Source organism: Microtus pennsylvanicus, chromosome 2 (assembly GCF_037038515.1).
Source record: "Microtus pennsylvanicus isolate mMicPen1 chromosome 2, mMicPen1.hap1, whole genome shotgun sequence".
In the NCBI taxonomy this organism is placed as follows: domain Eukaryota; kingdom Metazoa; phylum Chordata; class Mammalia; order Rodentia; family Cricetidae; genus Microtus; species Microtus pennsylvanicus.
In genome coordinates, this window is record NC_134580.1 from 71,493,028 (window position 1) to 71,514,743 (window position 21,716).

Below are 21,716 nucleotides of genomic sequence, written 5' to 3' on the forward strand. Positions count from 1 at the left end.
GAAACTGATGAATATTTCTGCAGGATAAAAATGGCAACCTGAGTCTAAAAATAAAGCAGTGTGCTGCAGACCTGTCTGGTTCAGCTACACCACTGGAATACAAACGCCTTGCTAACCAGGACATTTTCACTCCTGGCTTCACAAAGAAGAAAGAACCGATCGTTTTGCTAGCAAGATAAGATATTTTATAAGCTTTTAAATCAGATGTTTTCTATATAGTATATACTGAAGTTTAAATTGTTTTCATTTTCTAAAACTAGGTAAAAATAAATGGTGAAAGCAATAACTATTAACTCATCTTTTATAAATGATTACTTCTTCCCAACCCCGTTATAATAAAAATAGACTGGTATTATCACCATTTCAAGATAATATCCCTTTAAAATATAAATTTAAAAATAAATGTAAGTTATTTCTAAGCCAAATGACTTGAACAGATGAGCTCGTCCAAATTCTGTCTTCATCTAAATAACTTTGGGTTTTGGGAAGGAGTTTAAAAAAATCTATTATCTCATTTTATACCCAATTTACAGTAAACAACTGACGGCTAAAATACAAACATGACTAAGACTTCACAAGCAGAGTATTTATTCATCAAATTCAACCCTACCTTACAGATTATTCTGGTCTTAATTAAATGGTGGCTTGAACTTTGCCCAGGCTGGTCTCAAACTTGTTCAAGTCATTTTCCTGCCTCAATCTCCCAATTAGCTGGGACTACAGGCACACACCTCTAGGAAACCATTTTTAACAATAAAACTGAATTAAATTTCCATAACAACAAAGTATACTACTGAATTGTACTTAACACTTTATAAGCACACCCAACCAGAAGAGATAGAAAACAGGAAAGTGGGTGAGCGTGCCAGGCCCAGGCAAATGCGCACTACAGAATAACAAGCCCTTCCTAATTACTGATGATGTTCAACAGCAAACAGCCGCACATGAAAACATAAGCATGTCCTCCAAGATACAGCCACGTGCTTTCTCCACTTACATACTGCAAAGTTTGCTATGGTGAAAAAAACACATTAAAGATCATAAAGTGAACAAAATTTCTTTGTGAGTTTTCACCACTAATCTTTTTTTATAGAAGTCTTTGCAAAGTTAATAATGATCAGGATAATATTCTTGCTTTCCACTCCAAGCTACTGTCAAAATGGGTTGTAGGCCCACCTACTTATCCATACGCACAAGTCAAGAGCCTCAAAGTTGATTTGATTCTTCTTGTTCCTACATGCCATACCCAAATTATCCATCCAGAAGACCTGTCTACAGCCTCTCAACTTCACAGCAAATATAACCACTTCCCATCCTCACAGCACACATTCAATGTTGTAAGGAGACACTTGTTGGTTCCCAGCTGCTCAGCCCTGAAATAATCACACAGAAACTGTATTATTTAAATTACTGCTTGGCCCATTAGCTCAAGCTTCTTATTTGCTAACTCTTACATCTTAATTTAACCCATTTCCAGTAATCTGTGTATCACCACGTGGCTGTGGCTTTATCGGCTAAAGTCCGTCTCTGGCGGAGCTACATGGCTTCTCTCTGACACTACCTCCTTTCTCCCAGCATTCAGTTTAGTTTTCCTTGCCTACTTAAGTTCTGCCCTATCTACAGACCAGGGAAGTTTCTTTATTCACCAGTGGTATTTACAGCATACAGAGGGGAATCCCACATCAATTCAAAGCACTATTCATATCCCCCTACATGACTGCAAGGCTCCTATGAGTTCATCCCGCTTCTACCCTTGGCCAGTACAGCCTATGCTAACACAACAGCAAGGAAATAAAGGACCACATCACTGTGCCTTTTGAGTTCTCTCAAATGACTTCCAACACCCAGCAGAAACCCAAAGCTGCATACATCCTACAGTGCCTATGTCCACCTTTAATCTTCTGCCATCACTCTCCATCTATTTGCAGCACAGGTCCAAATACACCAAGTCCAGGCCCACTTGTGGTCTTTCCACTTTCAAACTTTCTGAAATGATTTAATGACTGGCTCCTCACCCCTCTATTGGCTCCACTCAATGTCCTGTCTTCAAAAAGGTTTCCCTGCCTACACTGCTTAAAACCCCAACTCTACCATTACATACCAGTTATTTCCTATCCAGATCTTTGCTTTGCTTCATCTCCTCTACTTATATCACCTGTCCATCTCCGCTGCTTAGTCTTACCTTAAAAAGCTAATGTGCTCAATCTAATCCCTTAGAGCGCAAAGAATGGAAACTAAGATACCTACAAGGGCCAGCTTGGTAATAAAAGTTTACAAAGAGGCAATTCTAGTTTAAATGGTAATGTAGGTCCAAACAAACAGAATTTTTCAAAATATGACATATAACACAAACTTTTGGATGAAATCTTCCAACTGTTTAATGTTGAAAATGCACTGGTTTTTCTTTTAAAAAAAAAAAAACCTATAAGGGTCAAACAAGCCACATCTATAAGCCAGATAAATGAGAGGCACCACTTATTAACTTCTCACCTATAGTAAATCCCAAGTTTATAGTTAAATTTTATTCTAAAGATCACCATAACAATCTCTCCCACTCCACGTGTCCTTCTGCAATGTTGTTTTGCCATTCCTCCCATCAAAATATAGAATCTATTCTCCTTCTTAGATGTGTAACTTGCTTTAATTAACATGTTTCAGTTTCTCTAATATTGTCTAGGCCTTAAGAGGCCACATAAGGAATGTTCATTCAAAACAATTGGATAAAGTTGGGCACAGTGGTTCAGGCCTGTAATCTCAGCAAGTGGGAGGCTGGGGCAGAAATATTACCATAAATTCTTAGCAAAGCTGAGTACACAATGAGATGCTGTGTAAAAGCCCAAATGCTTCAAAATTTGGGCTGGGTTCACGAAGCTCTCTCACCATATAGGATCAACAAAGATGACTTTGCTGGGGCAGGAAGATTTAACATTTGACTCTACTTTTGTAGGACCTACTTCTGATTGCCAGAAGACCTAAGATATCCTTATTTATATCTGGAATCACGACTCCCCTCCACAAGGCTTCTCATTCAGTAGTTTGGCCTCCCGCAACAAACTATCAGGCATGTTCATTCCAGGTAGAATACTGAAAGTAAAGTGGCAATTGGTTATTTAATCTATACATAAAAACAGGAAGAGAAAAATCAATGAAAAAAGAAAACTTTAACTCCTAAGCAGAATTAAGAGGACATGCAGGGTGCTGTGGTAGTCTCTTCAACCGGCAAGGATTCTCAACAAGAAACAGGTTTCCAGTAAAACTCAAAAAAGAGTGTGTCCATACAGTTTCTTGCTGAGAACCTGAAAGGATTTAAGGTACTTCCTAAAAGGATTCATCTACACAACTGACTTCCAAGAATCTTAAGGACCTTCTACAACAGTCTAATAAATCCAAAAAGTAGTCTGTCTTGGAAATGAATTATGGACGTGGGTTTTGGCACAGATAATCAATTCTCAATAAAATTCACAGAAATTCTCAAAATATTTAAGAAAAGTGTAGTCACTAAAAGTACTACCAGCTTGTATTGAGACAGAAGCATTTCAAAAGATTTCAAAACCAAACAGCCACAAAAACTCCAGGACATGGGAAGTTGTTATCCTATAGGTAAAAGCACACCCATTTCTCGTGAAAAACAAGAGAGTACCAGCAGAGCGAAAAGTCCAAGTGATAGAGAGAAGTCTCAGAAAACAACATTTCTAAGCTAAGAAACATTTCCAGGAGAAAACAGGGCACAAATCAGGGAACATTCCTGGTAAGTGCAGTGGGAGAACTATGGACACACTCCCCATGGATTTCAAAATTGCTGTGGACCAGTGATAAATGTGTTTGAGTTCTTGAGTAGGAGAGTTCACTGTTTCCTTGTTCCTTTCTCAATGCTGTATGGTGGATGGGGGTGAAGAGGGTTAGATAATTTGTCTTTGGTTCTGATAACTTAAGGAGCTCTATCATATAACTGCCTACGAAACCTCATATGCACCTGGATTTTAGTTAGCTGATTAAGATACTAGATTCCAAGTTGATATCACAATGGACCACGACTTCTAGTGGAGTGGTAAGTATATTCTGCATATAGAGGTGTGAGCAGAATGTATCAAACCATTTCCAAACATGGCTGTAACAATAACACCCATCTTCTCCCACTTTAAGAATCTGTCCATGTCCTATGTCCCATCAAAAGGTGGTATCTCTTTCTTTCCATTTAAATATGGGCTGATTATATCTCCATCCAATGAAATGTGGAACTGGCTTCCACCCTGTACCTGCACCAGTGAATGGCAGTAAATGAGGAGAGCCATGGTTGCTCAAAATATTGAGAGTAAGTGATGGCTGAGGGCTCAGCTCTAAACAAAACATTTATACTACTCTCTCTAAGGTTCAGAGAGTGCTGTGGAAGAGGACGCAAGTATGTAAGAACCAGAAGCTGCTGTTGAATGGCTGTGAAATGCCATCCTCTAAACTCAACACAACCTCTGCAATCAAGAACTCTCAACAACTACGGTTACCTGCACTGAGCTGCCACAAAAATGGTCCTAGCAACAATCAGTCATGTACAAGGGAAGGACTTATGGGAACCTACCCTTACTGCTGAGCTTTTGGCTACTGTTCTAGGGAGATGGAGAGTCTTGTCTTCAGGTGTGCTCCAACTGCTGAGTTTATCAAGCTCCCAACAGCCCTACACACAGGTGACACTGACTAAACTCAGTAGTTAACAAGATAAAACAAGCAGAAATGGATGTAAGGAAGAAATTTGTAGGGGCATGGAAGAAAATGAGTAGCAGGAGACAGAAGAGGGTGATGGGAGAGAGGTCAGGTATGTATTAAGTACAGATGTGAAATTGTCAAAGAACAACTTTAGTTTGAAAAGAATGCAGTAGGACTGCCTTGATACAGCTTAAGCCAAAGCCTTAAGAAATATACTTTACAACTTTTGTCTTCACCCTCTCCAAATAATCTCAATACCATATAAGGATGCTATCTAGACTAGTGACTAAGCAGAGAATGGAACATTGCAAATTAACTAGCTGCAACACGTGGACATGGAGGAGATGCCATCATGAGTCTGTTGGCTGCAGCGAGGAAATCCTAGCCAAGAGAATAGAGAAAAGCTGTCTTCTCCTGAGCCCCAAATTCATGATCTGTAAAATTCTGAGCAATACTATAGGTGATCAGAATAATAACCTAGGACCCATCTCTTCTTTCACAACCACCAACTGTATACTGAGTTCCAGATAGGTACCAAGCACTCTTCTAGGTCCTGAGAAAACAAGAGTAAAAAACAAGGGTAAAGCTCCTAGAGTTTATATTTTCATGAGGGAAACAAGTAAATAAGATGTTTCTCTAATTTTCCAATATTCTAAGAGTTACTGTTTGCCAAGCAAGTAAATCTGGTTTTAACTTTCTCCTTGAAATTGTCACTTAGATATTTCATCACTGTGCCAGGAGCTATTTTTAGCTCAGCTTTTTCTTCAGACTGAGCAAGAAGAAAAACAAGGTCAGGATGATATAAGACCACTAATAAATTTGGTGCACCTGAATCTTCACTAAGTAATGCCTCTGCTTACTTGGAACATGAACACTTTCTCTCCTCTTCCCACATCCTCTATTAACAAATGCCACATGCTTACCCTGCCTGCTGTACCTGGGGACTCCTGACCACTCAAGTCACCCTGCTCACCTGCACCTACAGAAAACACATTGTGAGTACACCATATTCTAATTTTGTGTTCCATTGTTTAACTGTCCCCATAGATTACTAGTCCACCATGGAAGGAACTATCCTTCCAACATAATGTAAAAATTTGCATATAATTTTAAGTGATCAACAAATGTTTGTTGACTAGATGAACCTTAACACCTTGATTACAGCTTGAGTCTCTCATCAATAAGATGAAGCTGACAACCCAAGAAAAATGGAATTACAACTTCCTAGGAAAGCACAAAGCACGATTTTATCATTACTGACCAGATGTAAGAACAAACTGCTCCTTATTAATAGTGAAGTTACTCTTGTGTAGCACAAACCCAGAGTCAGATATTGGGGTTCAACCGGAAAACCAGGAAAGCAAAGCAGCCAAGCCACTAGAGAAGTCTTACCTCTACCAAGGCTGGGCAACTGCAGACTAAGCAGACTAAGCAAGCTAAGCAGACAGAGCTTCTCTCTCCTCTCATTTTATATTCCCATTAGTGCTGGGATTAAAGGTGTGAGGCACCACCATCTGGATTTGTTTCTGCACTGATCTTGTGTAGCCCAGGGTGGCCTTGAACTAACAGAGATCCACCTGCTTCTGTCTCCCAAATCCTGTGATTAAAGGTTTGTGCCACCACTGCCTGACCTCTAGTGGCTTAGCTTTGCCCTTCTGATTTTTAGGCAAGCTTTATTTATTAAAATGTACATAAAATCTCACTATACTCTCAGAGCATTAAGATCTACTTGATCACTTAAGGATATCTGGGTTAGCATATCAACTCCTCAATAAAGTTCCACACAGGTACATGCAAGTATTGCTTCACTGGCGCTGTTGTTGTATTTTCATTGGTCACTTTGGCTCCTGTCATTTGTCATAATCTGTCTCTTATTTTTTTTTAAAAGGACAAAAGTAAACCGCCAGGGTTCTAGGTTACCAAAGAGTAAACACAGTTTGTAGGGTTTGTGGTTGGTTTTTTGTTTAAGTTCTAGAATTCTTTACCTAAGCAGACTTACCAAATCAGTTTCCAGAACACTACAGTAGTCATTTGAAAACAGGACCATAAAAGATGGCACAGAGAGTGGAAGGGATAGGCACAAACATTATCAGAGCTTAATTCAATCCCTGATGTACATGAAAGACTTAAACTACATTATCCACTATGGTAGCCATAAGACACATGTGGCTATCAAAACTTCCAATCAAAATTAGAAATTTTTTAAAAAATCCCATTACCCACACTCCATGTGCTCAGTGGTTCCTGACTACCAAACACTACAACACAGAGATACTATTTTCATCTTCATCACCTCTGAAAGTCGTACTAGTCAACAGCGATTCAATGAATGGAACCATCTTCATATCAAACTACCGAGAGAACTCTAAAATGGCTTTCTGCCTGCAATAAGGAAAACTGTAATATTTCACAAGAAATAAGCAGTCTGGAAATACATCATTTTCATAAACTAATTAATGCAGTTTCTATTAAAATTCGTTGAAATGACTAATATTCCAATTACAGACAATTCACTGTATTTTCACTGTAACAGTCCTTTTCTTTCATCTCACTCATCTCAGTTCTGCAGCTGGAACCCATGGCTTCCTGTCCCGGGCTGAATGCTCTATACACACCATGCCCCGTGGGCCTAAGAGCTCTGTGGGCATCTTTAGCACTACCTACCACCTTCGCAGTCTAAGTTAAGGAAGCAATTTTTTTACCCATTTTAAAAGCTTGAATATTTTCTTCAAATTAATATACCACACCTTAGTTTTAAAGTATTCAGCCTCCTAAATATATCATGTATACCTTACTTGGACTCTAAGAGCTAGATATTGAATTCATAACATCTAATTGCAGTATAAACTTTAGTATCTTCTTTTTGAAGACAAAAATCTGCAAAATTAAATTTAAAAGAGGTATTACTCGATGGCCCAGGCAGGTAGAAGACACCCACAGGCCTGCCTGGATCCTCATAACCCAGGCTGGCTGAAAACATCCACAGGCTCACCTGGCACCAGAATGACCAAATCAGTTACCACCCAGACCCACATCCAGGGCTTTGAGTTGGCCCATCCCAACCCCTACCCCATCTATATGACCTGTCAGTGTGCATAAAGAGACTGGAACCATAGCCCCAGAATCTCATACGTCAAGGCAACAACAGAATATCTGAGAGGAGTTTTGATGAGAGTCCAGTATTGATGGTACACCAGAAGCAGAGGACTTGAACCAAACCAACAACTCATTGCAATGAACATCTGCAAGCAAAGCTTAGCAGACAAAAGGGTATGCTGTAGGACACACCACAGCTCCCAGTGCCACTAGGATGAATGAAGGGTGTTGGAGAGGCAGGAAAGACAGGAGTGAAGTGGGATTTTTTTTTGTTTTGGTTTTAATTAATACTGTTTTAATTTTCTTTTTTGGGAGATGCTATGGGATGAGGGGCAGACATGGTGAGACTGAGAAATAAGCAGGATTGGGGAGCATGATGTGAAATTCCCAAAGAATCAATTTTTCAAAAAAGATAAATTACTCTATCACTAAGAGTTATATTTTAAAACCAAAAAAAAAATGCTTTAATATTGGATGCTTTTAAAAAAGGATTCAAAGATGTCTTAGAGTTTTTATGCTGCAACGGAACACCATGACCATAAACAAGTTGGAAAGGAAAGGGCTTATCTGGCTCACACTTTCACATCACCGTCTATCACTGAAGGAAGTCAGGACAGGAACTCAAACACAGCAGGAGCTGATGCAGAGGCCATGGAGGGGTGCTGCTCACTGGCTTGCTCAGCCTGCTTCCTCATAGAACCCAGGGATAGCATCACCCACAACAGGCTGGGCCCTCTCCTATCAATCAGTAATTAAGAAAATGCCCTACAGGTGGTTCTTACGGAGGCATTTTTCTCAGTTGAGGTCTTTCCTTTCAGATGACTCTAACTTGGGTCAAGTTGCCACAAAACTAGCGAGAACAAAAGATAACTTATAGAAATTCCACAAATCCAACAGAAGCCTTAAAGAATTTCAAAAGACAGAAGTAACTTAATCAAAAAACAAAGTATTTTGCACGGAGGGCAAAATGAGTGTTTATTTCTACATACTAGCTAAAATTCAAAAGAAGCTTCATCTGAATAGATGTCATCTTCCATGTAAATTCTAAAAGTCTCCCATGTTCATCAGCCTCTCTAGAGTATATTATTATAGTTCACTTAATCTTACAAAACAAAATTTCATCATTTAAAAATAAAAATACAGGTAAAGAACTTTTTATAACTGAAGTCATACTGAGCCTCCTTTAGTGAGCCAGTTCTCTCTCCCTTCTAGAAGGGCAGAGAAACTGGCAGTGCCCTTGGACACAATGTGCACACCACCATTCTGTAGAATTCAGCATCCTGAGACCACAGGGCCATGTACACCAGACCAGACTCTGTCAGGTACTCCATCACCCACAGTCACTATTCGCATCCACGAAGTCCAGTATCACCAAGAGGCTATGCAGCAATCACATCATAGCACAAGACACAGCCCTTTCTCTTCAGAACAGGGAATAGTAGCCAACTGCCCATATTCAAAGTGCTTTGAAAAAAACACAGAAGTTCAGCAAAATGCAAAATATTTCTTATTAATATCCATTGAATAAAAGAAAATTTTTATGTTGCTAAAGTTACCATTTGAGTTCATTGTAAAAGGGGGAAAAACTTACTTTCTGTTAACTATTCAGAGTTGATTAATGTCTCATAAACTATGTCATTACACAGGACAAAAGGCCACAACACACTGTGTAAAAGACATCAAGACAAAGCACTGCTTCTCAGTCACTCTTTAAGAGTTAACAAACCAACAAAAGATGACCTACCATCATATTCTGGGATGCAAGAAACAGTCACAGGCTTGGTTGGTACATGGATTCATTAAATCTGTTCTTTCCCAATTGTTACTTGAATTGTTTCATTGCCCTGTGTTTTCTCCACTGGAGGGCACAGTGAGCTAAAAGAAAACTTAGCAAACCTAATCTGTTGTGTCATCCCAGAGAAAATGATAGGTAAAAATGGTTAAAGCTGTGGTTGGAAGAGTCTTGGCGATATTTAAGGATTTCACTTCTGTTCCTGAAAACCATTACAAAGGGTGCTCTTTAACTAGCAAGCACCACTATCTATAAAATATATATAAAAGATGAAGGGAAAGCAAGGAAAGATAAACACTATAGTAGAAATGGCAGAGAGAACACCAAGCCTGCAGTAGCATTCGTTCAGTACACCAGCTGCAGCTGTGCCGGGAAGACATGGCTGAGACAAGATGGTGCTGAAACATTCCATTTTCTCATGAAGACATAAGTCACATGCTCAACAATAATAAGGTTTACTTTTATTTTTTGTATAATCATTTTAGAGTTTCACCAGTAGTTTGCTGCTCGGCAATTCAGAGCTATCTTTTCTTTGTACATTTAGAATTGATTCGGTTAATAAAGAAAAATATTTTCCACCTACTTAGATCAGCAGATAAGCACATAAATACTATACTCATATATAATCAATAAATGTGCTGTTCTCAAAGAAGCTTAGACAACAATATGCCATTTTATTGCTTTTAAAAATTGCTTTAGAGAGTGGGCTTGGTCGCACCTGCAGAGCAGAGGCTAGTAAATCTCTGTAAGTACAAGTCCAGCCTGGTCTACTTAGCAAATTCCAGACCAGCGAAGGCTACGTAGTGACCCTGTCTCGAGAAAAGAAACAAAAAAGTTGCTTTAGAATAAAATTGTTGCAGAGATGGCTCAGAAGTTAAGAGCACTGGCTGCCCTTCCAGGTCCTGAGTTCAGTTCCCAGCAACCACATGGTGGCTCACAACCATGTATATTGAGATCTGGTGCCCTATTCCGGCATGTAGGCATACATGCAGGCAGAACACTATGACATAATAAATAAATGAATCTTTTTTAAAAATAAAACTAGACTTCTACTTAACCACAAAACTTTCAATCTTTTCTTTATGGTACAGGTAATGTGGTAAGATTTTTATTAGTTTAGTGGAGAGAATGTTACAACTGTGCTGTAAAACTAAAGGTATCATCTCTCTCCCCAAGCTCATATATTGACATCTGTGCATGAGATCTGCGGTTATCGGGGAAGAGGCCCTATCTGAGACTGGGGTCCTTTTACAGGAGAAGAGCAGATGGCCACTGGCACCCCAGGAAGTGTCCTCTCCTGGCTTCCAAATCTCCAGAGCTGTGAGAGAAATGTCTGTTATTCACACCAGCCAGGCTGCAGTGTTCTGTTCATTTGGTTCAAGCCAAAGAAGATTATTTAGCTTTTTGTTATACTTAGTCCAGATTAATTTTTTTATAAGAAGCAAGTAAAGCAAAGTAATTTTAGTGGGACTCAGTCTTCAAAGGGATCCAAACACCATGTATATGCATGTGACGGGCCTCCGTTTAGATGCATTATTTCAAAATGATTTACCAAAGAAACACAAAAGTCTCATCAGGGGTTATCCATGTAACTCAATAACAGCCAGGTTCAGCCTGTGCAGTTCTAAAAGAATTCCATTTGCCTGATAAGAGTTAACCACAATCCTCACCCCACACACACACTAATTTAAATTATGGCTACCTATTAAGAGTATTCAAGGCAAAGGAATAAACAAGTACAAAAGTTAATTGTTAGCCAAATTTGCTACAAACAATGAGGCCTATATGGTTGGAAAGGAATGAAGAAATTTCATCAGATCTCAGTTTAGCTGTCACGTGAGTGGGAAAGTCTGCCCAATCCTACATAAAAGGGCAGAGATAAACTCTCTTCCCACCCTTCCTCATCTCTCTCTCTCTCTCTCTCTCTCTCTCTCTCTCTCTCTCTCTCTCTCTCTCTTTCTCTCTCTCTCTCTCCCCCCCCTTTGATCTTGCCAAATATTTACTTATTGTCTGTCTTCCCATATTAATATGCAAGCTCTATGAAAACAATCATTTTTCCATTTTGTTCAGTGTAATAATACTCACAGCACACTGCAAAATACAACACCCCAAAAGCAATCAAATACTCGTATCTAAACTGGGCGATGGTGGCGCACGCCTTTAATCCCAGCACTCGGGAGGCAGAGGCAGGCAGATCTCTGTGAGTTCGAGACCAGCCTGGTCTACAGAGCTAGTTCCAGGACAGGCTCAAAAGCCACAGAGAAACTCTGTCTTGAAAAACCAAAAAAAAATAAAAAATAAAAAAAAATACTCGTATCTATTAAGACTTCCAGTACAGTGATTGTATGGGATTCCTGAGTGTTCGAATAAGCAAACTCTGATTTTTGGGCATTCTCTTGGTTGTTTCCTTCTGTTTGTTTCTCTTGTCTAACACAGATGTGATAATTTTTTTGTTTTTTCTACTCTATTTTATTTTTGCTTTATTTTATTATTCCTTAGAACCCTATTCTTTTAAAAGATAAAAAGGGAGTGGGTCTGGAAGGAAGCAAAGATGGGACGTAACTGGGAAGAGTAGAGGGAGGAGAACTCAAAGAAAGAAACAGGAAAGAAGGGAGGGAGGGAGGGAGGGAGGGGGAGAGAGGAAGCGAAGGAGGGAAGAAAAGGAACGAATAAAATAAAATAAAATGTAACAAAAGCTTAGGACTTCCAGGTGAGGTGCCTACAAGTGTCAGCTGAAGGAGAGAGTGAGAATAAGAAAAACTAGATTTATTCCAAAAGCAAACAGGAAAAGATTCAGGAGTCACAAAGCAGGTGAAAAGACACCTGAAAAGTGCAAAAAGATAGCAATGCACCTAGCTCAGGTATGTTGGAATTGCAAAGCAATTTGCTTTCTCTTTGCTGAGTGGTACTGGGAATCAAGTCCTCAAGAAGAGGCTGCTCAGAGATGGAGAAATGGCTCAGGGACTAAGAGAGCTGGCTCCTCTTCTAGGGGACCTGAGTTCAGTTCCCAAACACTCACATCTGTACTTGCAATCCTAGGGGTTCTGATGTTCTCTTCTGGCCTCCTTAGACACCAATCACAAATGTGGTGCACAGGCAAACATCTATATACATAGAAATACTATAATTTTTAAAAAGAATAAGCTGCTCAAGTAAAACCAGAAGAGACAGTCAAGGTTACAGATACATAAAACACAACACAAAGCCCAAGAAACATGAAAGAGAGGCAGTGTGACTCCTTCAAAACATCACATTCTGAACTCACTTACTGAACTCAAAGACCCTAAAATAGGTAAAATGCCAGATGTATACAAAAGTTAATTGATAAAAAAAATTATCAGAATCCTCAAGGAGGATACAAGCAAGGTGCCGGAGTAATGCCTCAGAAGTTAAGCGTGTACACTACTCGTCAGGACCAGTTCAGTTCCCAGCACATACAACAGATGGCTCACAACCACCTGTAACTTCAGCTTCCAGGTATCCAACACCCTCTTAAAGCCTCCGTGGGCACTGGACAGACGTACACACAAAAACCCACATTCAGAAACACTCGTGCGTATAACTTTTTAAAACCTTTTTTAAAAGGAGAATACAAACAGGGATACAAATCCAATCTAGTACCTGGGAAGTCAGCAAATGAAAGAAAAAAAAAATCAAAACTGATGAGAGTCAGCAACATGAACAAAAACTCAGCAAGTGAGGCACGGCAATAGCACAAGCAAGCACATACAAACTCACAATGAATAAGCAAAATTGGCCAAAACAACCTGTCAGCAGACCAAAGCACAGTAACTAATGGCATGCACTCCTAGCCAATCACAAGCCAGCAGTGACTGCCCATAGTACTCCCCTACTCCTCATGCCCTGACCCCAAAGAAACAACAGGCAGCAGCAACAAGCCCACAACTGGCACCCAGTGTGGATGGACCTTTTCCTTTTGCTCACCTTCTGGGTCCTCCTTAATACTCTTTTCTGGGCATTTTCCTTTGCGTTTGCTGCCCCGGCTGCTGTACCCATCCCGACTATCTGCCAGAGTCTTCAGTTCATTCCCTTCTGTTGTTTTCGGTGAGTTGACCCCTACTTTTGTTTTCTATGCCCTTGGCAAGCTGGGGCTTTCTTTCCTATCTCTACATTCCTTGTTTCCCCATTTTTCTTCCTAGTTAGAACACTCCATCGTGACTCGGTGTGCCCCAGTACCTCCACATAAGGGCTGACTACCCTGGAGGTAGAACCAATAAAGGACCCTCAGTCTGGTCCTTCTCACCCGGAGACACTGTGTGAGCACAGGGACGCGGCCTAACAAACCGCAGAAGTCCTCACTATAAGCAGCACACTGGGTCTGCAAGCAATACTTTCCCTTCTGTCCTCATCCTTGTGCAGACTCCCTCACAGCCTGAGAACAACTGATGACTTGTCCAAGGCCACTCTCCAGGATTCTCTGAAGGTTCTCCTTGCTTTACAGGGAGTCCCGACTGCTCTTCAGAGTGTGGACTTTTGGATCTTTTCTCTCCACTTCTGTCCCTTCAAAATCCAGTTACGTGACCACCATTTAAGAGCCATCAGGGCAGTGACTGGTCTCTTAATTCACTGGAAGGCTTTAGCTGTTCGACTGTGGTTGAATCTCCTTTCCCTTGCAGGCCTAGAACGTTCTCCTCAGACAGTGGCTACTTCCACTAGCTTAACCCTGGGGCTGAGCACACGGACCAAGATGCAGTTGTTGCCGCTCACCCCGTGTCTTCTGGCTGCTTTCTTCTTTGCTGCCCCCTCCTCACAGGCTCCCCTTGTCCTCCTCCTGGGACCCATTATGAATGGCACCCCTTCCCCGGATGACGAGGCCTTCCATTCTGTGCCAGCACTGCCACCACCCCCTCTCACAAGTTGGCAAGAGTTCTGTGAGTCCCATGGGAGGGCTGCTCTCCTGGATCTTGCCCGCCGTTTTCACCTCAACCTGGCCTCCCATCCACAACACACAGAGCCGGGAGCACAAGTTGCCTTTTCTGGCCGCTTTCCTGAGCTATTCCGGCAAAACTTCAAAACTGAGGTGAACCAGGCCTCACACTCACTCACCCTACCTGTCTTGGCCCCGTCGAGCCCTGTTTGTGGAGATTGCACCACCACATGACTTGCCCCTTGAAAACTGCAGGGTTGTTGGACCCACCTCTATCTTCTGAGGACCTAGCTGGCCCCTTTCCTTCCTCAGTCTCTTCCTACTCTACAATGTCCTCAAAGCTGAAGCTCAAGAAATGCTTTTTCCTCCGTTGAGTGAGTCGCTCAGTCAGAGGCTCTGTATGAGGCATCCGGCAGTGGCGAGGGGCCCTTGACTCTTCCTCCCCAGCTGGACCTCTGGAGACGACATCAAAAACTCCAACTCCTCTGGTGATGCTGGGACAGATGGTAGGGGAATGGCTAGCGATGGCACATTCCCTGGGGAGAGATGGGCTCACCGCTTTGAGAGGGCGAGACTGAATCGTGGAGGAGGAACCTTGAAAGACGGGGCAGGAACGGTACAGAGAGAAGAACTGCTCAGTTTTATGGGGGCTGAAGAAGGTGACCTCGACCCAGCAGGAGTGGGTCGTGGAGGATGGGCGGCTGGGCTGACCCGGGGTGAGGGTGGGAGGCAGCCTCACAGGCAAAAGTGTTGCCTACTGCTCCAAAGTGAAGGAGGAAGAGGAAGTCACTTGGAGTTCGTATAAGGCATCCTGGCCCCGACTCAGCATTCTCTGCTCTACTATCACTGATGTCCGCACAGCCACGGCCCTAGAGATGCCTGACAGGGAGAACGCGTTTGTGGTTAAGGTACAAGGCCCTTCAGAGTACATTCTGGAGACGACTGATGCGTCTGACGCCCAGAACCTTGCCCTGCTATCAGCCCTCCCCCCATGAACCTTTCCCTGGTCCCTGGGACCTCCTTCCTCACAAAGAATAACACAGACAGCCTAGAGCTGCCTTGCCTGAATCATTCAGAGTCTGCCCAGCCAGGATCTGATGCTGGGACCCTGGGAGAGTAACAATTGCCTGTCACAGGGGACTTACCGGAGCCTTTCTTTTTTCTTTTTTTTTAAAAAGTCCTAACTCTTTAGTATGTATGTGAGTATGTATACAATATTCTGTCTGTGTGTATGTCTGCAGGCCAGAAGAGGGCACCAGACCTCATTACAGATGGTTGTGAGCCACCATGTGGTTACCGGGAATTGAACTCAGGACCTTTGGAAGAGCAGGCAATGCTCTTAACCACTGAGCCATCTCTCCAGCCCACGGGAGCCTTTCTGACTGGTCATCAGCATCCTTCTCCTCTAATTGTGCCTCCATTGCTGCCTCACACTTTGACCCAACAGAACTTCTTCCTCCAGAATTGCCCCCACGCATTCCCATTGAGGAGGGGGCCTCAGCAGGGACAGTTCATCCCCTCTCAGCCCCCTAGCCTCACATGGACACTCCAGACACAGTCACAGGGTCATTCCTACTCCAGTGGGAGTCAGAGGGCACTGGGGGGCAATCAGCCCCTCTCAGGATATCCTTGGTTCCATGGCATGTTCTCTTGACTCAAGGCTGCCCAGAGGCATTGGCTCCCATGGTGTCTTCCTGGTACATCACAGTGAGACAAGACGTGATGAATATTCCCTTACTTTCAACTTCCAGGGCAAGGCCAAGCACCTGCATTTGTCACTGAATGAGAAGGGTCAGTGCCAGGTCTAACATCTGTGGTTCCAGTCTATCTTCAATGAGCTTGAACACTTCCACGTACACCCTATTCTTCTGGAGTCTGGAGGTTTCAGTGATATTGTCTTTGTTAGCTATGTGCCCTCCCAGGGGCAGTAGGGACAGGAGCAGGCTGGAAGCCATGCAGGGGTGTGTGAGAGCAACCGACGCTACCCCAATTCTCCTTATTTTGAGCAAATACTCAGACAATGGGCCATGCAGCACCAAACCCATTACAATTGGCACTCCATGCAGAAGGCAGTCCTTGACCCCTCAGTTTTCCTCCAATGACACTCTGTTAATGATGATGTAGCAGAGAGCCAAGCCCGAACGAATTTGTAATTTGGACTTAACATTACCCTCAACATGCTTACTGACCATGAGCAATACACTGACCTGTCTCACAATCCATGACTGGCCTACATGCCTATTGACAACTGTCCAACCTAGCTTTCAACACCCTCAAAGTCTGTATACCCCAGGACAGTGGAGGCTATTTCCACAATCTTCTCCAGCAGGCTGTGGAACCATTTCCTAAATTTCTGACCCATGTCACCAATGCTGTTAAAAAGCACGTCCCATCTGGCTCTACCAAGGATATTAAACAGCTAACCTGGGAGAGGCTCAGACCATCACCCATAATGCCATCACACCTGTTAGAAATAAGGATATTCGTAAGTGGGTGTTGGCCACCCGTGATACTGAAACACAGAACAGGTACATTTCCGCCCTTAGGGCTTCCATCAATGCCTTGGTCAACGTAAAACTTGACAAGGACAATAATTCCACCCTGCCAGACTGTACTTGCTGAGGATGTGGATAGTCTGGTCACTTACATAACGATTGTCCCAGGGTTCATCCAAAGACCTAATGTCCTAAATGACAAAAGGGCTATCACTGGGCATGAGACTGTAGAAGCTCCCAATGGGTTCTGATATGAATGATAGAGTAGACAATGGCTTCATACTCCTGGTACATGAAGTAAGTGGTGTGCCTTGGTTTGCAATGGTTAAGGTGAACTGGTTCTCATCCACTAGGCAGATCGCTAGTAGATGTCATTTAAAAGGACAAGTTGCACCAATACTTTTGTTCTCTCTGCTGAGATTACTTAAACATCAGTAGTTTCTTATAGACTTTGGTGTCTTTGTGAGTTAGCTTGAGAGCACTGTGAATACCTTTAGGTCCTCTTCCAGAGCCAAGGTGGCAGCAGGGAGTTTCTGTGGCTCATATTCTATGTGCTCAGCCAGCTTCCTGGAACAATCTATGAAAATAAGCCATTTGCTGCCCTTCAGGCCAGTCTGCAGCTACTTGTAGTACTTGGTATACTCCCTGACCCAGGAGTTACAGTTAGAGACTGCAGAGACATTGTCATAAACAAAGCCAGAAAAAACAACCAACCATTTACAGAGGAAGTCTGTTTTAAAGTGATTGCTAGGTCCAGTATGAGCATGCTGGATAATCATTTCCCTCAGGACAGATGACTTTCTGCCCTCCGCCTTTTAAAATTAAAGATAAAAAGTTAAGCCACACCATCAAAAAATGTCATCCCTCTGGTCATTATAGCCTTTACAGATGCCAATAAAACTAATTTTGGGTTAATAATAATGGGAGTTAATCATACAGAAAGAGCCTACACCCAACCAAATCCTGGATCAGTACAACTAGGGAAGTTATTGGTGGTCCTTAAGGTATTAGAAATGACTCAATCAGAACCTGTAAATATTTTTTCAGTTAGCCGCTATGCCACACAAGCATGCAAAATATTATCTTTTGCAAAATTAAAGTCCCAAAATGACTTCAGCTCCAAAACCATGCAAACTATTCAAGACTTATTACAGTCCAGAATACAGCCCTGGCACATGTCCTACGTCATGTCTCAGACAGGGCAGCCAGGAATGTTAGCAACAGGCAACCAAAAGCCTATGACAGTGTCCTTCCCTTGCTGGAACAGGCTAGACTCCTCTATCAACAATTTCATTTACACAAGCTTTTATCTGGTTTACCCTTGCCCAGCTGTAAACATTTAATCAGAACCTATACAACCAACTCAACATAAGTCCATTCACTGGACCTATCTACTATATTCTTTTGCCAAGTATGGGATCACATAAAATCCCTGCTAGACCCACCTAAACTTGTTGCATGGTGCCTTATGGGAGGGGTGGTGGTGGCTGTAATATTTCTACTTAAGTGTCTCCTACAGCTAAGATCCCAACAACAGCGGGTGAACACGGCAACACTCCAGGTGTTAATGGCTATGGAGCACACTGGACCAAACCTCCAAAAGAGGTGATTCATGCTTGGCTAACGCAAATATAGGAGGCCATTTAAAGTCCTAGTTATTCTAAAAGTCTCCCCTTGTTTCTGACTTCTTGGGACCTTCCAGGGAGCCAATCCTTAGAGGACTAGTAGCCCAAAATGCTGGGGGAAAGGGTCCCCAAGGCGGCATTATAAAAATCCTTAACTCCCACAAAGTCACCCAATAAAAATAAAATAAAAAGGGTTAAATGAGACAGGGCAATAGTGCAAGCACAAGCAAGAGCATGCTAACTCACAATGAATGAGCAAAACTGGCCAAAACAACCTGTCAGCAGACCAAAAGCACAGTAACTAATGATGCACATTCCTAGCCAATCACAACACACCAGCAGCGACTGCCAGTTTCAAAAGGACAACCAACTGCTGTAGTTTAATTTCCCTAACCCCATAAAAACCCCGACCCTTTCATAATAAAGAACTTTTACATTGCCTTAGTGTCTCCTCAATGCCTACCCGCCCAGGAAATGGGAATTGCTCAACAGGCAGCTGCAACAAGCCCACAGCAAGCAAGGAAACTGAAATTAAAATATACATATATATACAACAGAAATTAAGAACTCAATGAATCAAATATATATGAAACCACAGTGGAGAGCATCACCAACTGACATGGCTGGGCAAGCAAAAGGAGGAAGATCAGGAAGAGAGAACAAGCTCACTAATGTACTACATCCAAACATCACTAAGAAAGGAATAAATGAACATGGCCACAATCCAGGCCAGTTCCATTTCCTAGCTACGGTGAGTAACACAGTCGGAAGCAGGCAGAAGAACCTCCGTGGTACGCTGTCTTATCGGTGGCTGCATGTATTTACCTTTCTACCAGCAGTGAATAAGAGTTCTTTTCTCTACATATCCTAGCCAGTATTTATTTGCTTGCTTCCTTCCTTTCTTTCTTTTCCTTCAGTCGCATGGGCTAGTTAGAATTTTTTTCATTGGGTTTTTTGAGCAGGGTTTCCTTGTGTAGCCTTGGCTATCCTGAATCTCACTCTGTAAACCAGGCTGACATCAAACTCATAAAGATCTACCTGCTGCTGCCTCCCAAATGCTGGACTTAAAGGCGTGCACCACCATTGCCCAGCTTCTTACTTGCGTTCTTGATGGTAGCCATTCTGGATGTGATGGAATAAAATCTCATAGCAGTTTCAATTTGCATTTCCTTGGTGGTTAGAAATGGTGAACAATTTCAAATATTTGTTGGCCATTTTTATTTCTTTTAAAAATTGTTCGACTTGGGCTGGAGAGATGGCTCAGTGGTTAAGAGCATTGCCTGCTCTTCCAAAGGTCTTGAGTTCAATTCCCGGCAACCACATGGTGGCTCACAACCATCTGTAATGAGGTCTGGTGCCCTCTTCTGACCTGCAGACATACACACAGACAGAATATTGTATACATAATAAATAAATACATATTTTTAAAAAATTGTTCGACTTATTAGCACACTGGACTTTTGATGGTGACAGGAGTCACAGACATCACACAGACCCTAACTGCCATAGGACCACAGACACACACCCCATCTCCCACAGCTTGGGGCCACAGGAACCCAGAACTGTATGGCAGCAGCCTGACACTCAAGCATCAACATGGCCCCAGCTGTAGGCCCAGGCCCTAGGCATCTATCTGCACAGCCTTTGGGGGTAAAGGGAGTCACGGACATCAAAGCAGACCCTGGCTGTAGCAGGGCCATGGATCCAGACATGACCTTCAGCAGCAGCTTAGGCAGGGACAAGACCCAGGTCCTGGGTGGGATTGTAGGTCAGCATGGCCCTAGCAGCAGCATGTCACTCAGACTCCAACATGGCAACCCAGAACCTGAGCTTCCTTGTGGCCTTTGGTGAATACATGGGCCACAGACATCAACCCAGACCCAGCAGCGGTACAGACTGAGACATGACCCTAGGCCACAGCTCAGGCCTAAATGACACCATGGCCCTGGGTGGCAGTGCAGGACTGTATGGCCCAGTAGCAGCATGACCCTCAGATGCCAACGTGGCCCCAGATGTCAGTTCAGACCCCTGGCATGTACTCAGCCTCTGGCAGTCATAGGAACCACAGATATCAACTCAGACCCTAGCTGCAGTAGGGCCACCGACCCAGACATGACATTGGGCTACAGTCCAGACACAGAAGCCTCCATGGCCTCAGGGGGCAGGACAGGTCACTCAGATCAGCTCCTGTTGCACGGCCCCCAGGCACCAATATGGCCACATGTGGCAGCCCAGACCCTGGGCGTCCTCATGTCCTTCTGTGATAACAGGAACCCCTGACATTAAAGTAGACCCTGGCTGCAGGGCAACAGATCCAGACATGGCTCTCAACAGCAGTTCAGACCCGGATGACAACATGTCCCCAGGTGGCAGTGCAAGCCACTCAGATTGGCATGGCTCTAGCGGCTGAATGTCCTTCAGACTCCAAAATAGCCACAGGTGGCAACCTAGAACCCAGGCATCTTTGTGGGCTTTTGGTGGCAATGCAGGCCATCAACATCAACACAGAATCTGGCTGCGGTAAAGCCACAGACCGAAACGTGGCCCTCGGCTACAACTGGGGCCCAGATGCCTCCATGGCCCCAGGTGGCAGTGCAGGCCACTCAGATGGGGGAAGGGACCTGTGGTGACATGGCCATCAGGCACGAATGTGGCAACCTAGACCCTGTGTGACCTCACAGGGTTCCATGATAACAGGAGTCACAGACGTCAACAAAGACTGTCTTGGCAGCAGCCCAGGCCCTGACATCAGCATAGCCTCCAGTAGCAAACAGGCCTCCCCTCCCAGTCTGTTCCTCACTGCCTTCACTTCTTCAGATCTGCCACTCTCAACAGAACATAAGCCATTCTGCACCCCCCTCTCTTTCCCAAACCCCACCATATATTGGCTTACCATAATGGCACCCTACCACCCAGTGCCACAAAGTGCCAAACTGGCCTGTGGTTTCACCTCTCTGCCCAAGGTGAGTGACCCTGGGCAGACATGTAAGTGTCCTTCATCCACCAGGCCCTAATAAGATTTTTATTTTTGAAGTTACTATTTCTCCCTGATTTCATTCTTGGCAAGTTTGTGCTTGCTATATACAAAAGCTACTGTTTATTTATTTGAGGCAAGATGTCAT

At 43.1% G+C, this 21,716-nt stretch overlaps 1 protein-coding gene and 1 pseudogene across 1 annotated transcript in view; one reads left to right on the plus strand and one right to left on the minus strand.

Annotated features, from left to right (window-relative positions):
• Positions 1-21,716, minus strand: part of Hsd17b12 (hydroxysteroid 17-beta dehydrogenase 12) — a 155,423-nt gene that overhangs the window by 114,489 nt on the left and 19,218 nt on the right. The window lies entirely within an intron of this gene.
• Positions 14,391-18,475, plus strand: LOC142845222 (SH2B adapter protein 1-like; annotated as a pseudogene).